This window comes from Aplysia californica, unplaced genomic scaffold (genome assembly GCF_000002075.1).
Source record: "Aplysia californica isolate F4 #8 unplaced genomic scaffold, AplCal3.0 scaffold00315, whole genome shotgun sequence".
In the NCBI taxonomy this organism is placed as follows: Eukaryota; Metazoa; Mollusca; class Gastropoda; order Aplysiida; family Aplysiidae; genus Aplysia; species Aplysia californica.
Genome location: NW_004797585.1, coordinates 757,691 through 758,650, shown reverse-complemented (window position 1 = coordinate 758,650; position 960 = coordinate 757,691).

Sequence of the window (960 nt, the reverse complement as noted above, 5' to 3'; positions counted from 1 at the left end):
TCCTCCCCCCCCTCCACCTCTCACATACACGTAAATGGTTTTCAGTCTTGCTCGTTCATTCCATGTACTAATGCATTTATTTAATACATGTATTTTATTTTTCATTTCGTTCACTCTTGAGCTGTGATCTCTCTCTCTGTCTTTCTGCTAGGGCATTGTGCCTCTCTCAGCCCGGGTTGGCTCTGACCGACAGGCTTGATGCAGCACGCGTCTTATAACATATTATATAATATACGAGATTTTCACTTTCGACTGTCTGTGTTAAAAAATTCTAGCTCATTTATTAATTAATTTATCTATGCCCACGAATCTTGCATGGCACTGCTGCAGGCCAGAGACCAAACAATTCTTTTGTTAAATTCTTGATCCAGTAATAAAACCGTTTTTCTCTCTGGGCCCGATGTAAAAAAAAAAAACGCTCTTTAGATGCATACACAGGATCGCCAAGTTAACTTAGGCCTACCTACAGCCTGCAGCAACCTTGCGAACTAATACTAATTTCTCATTTTGAGACATCGACACCACCCTGCCCCCACATTTCAGTGTAGCATGCTTGTTCTTTACTAGATTTTATCCCCCGCCTGTCTAGACTTCTCCGCGTGCTCCACGTGAGTCGCGAAAAGTACTCACTCCGTCTCTTGAATCGTGTTTCTTTGTCGTACGTTAAAGAGTGGTGTTGAGGGTTGAGGAAAATATGTAAACGTTTATACATGTTCATGTATGCTGTTGATACTCTATTTTTTTTACCCGCTTTAAGAAAAGTTGTCAGGACCTGAGTTTGTAGTGACCTTTATGAATGGGGTTTTAGATTCTGTTGGTCATCCAACGTTTGGATCAACGAGTTGCCTTGTCGTGTGCTTTTAGTCTGTCATCTCGAGCAAAACGGTCGTGCAATCGAGTTTTGCGTTATACACAAACACACATGCACACGCACCCACATACACACACACACACACACAT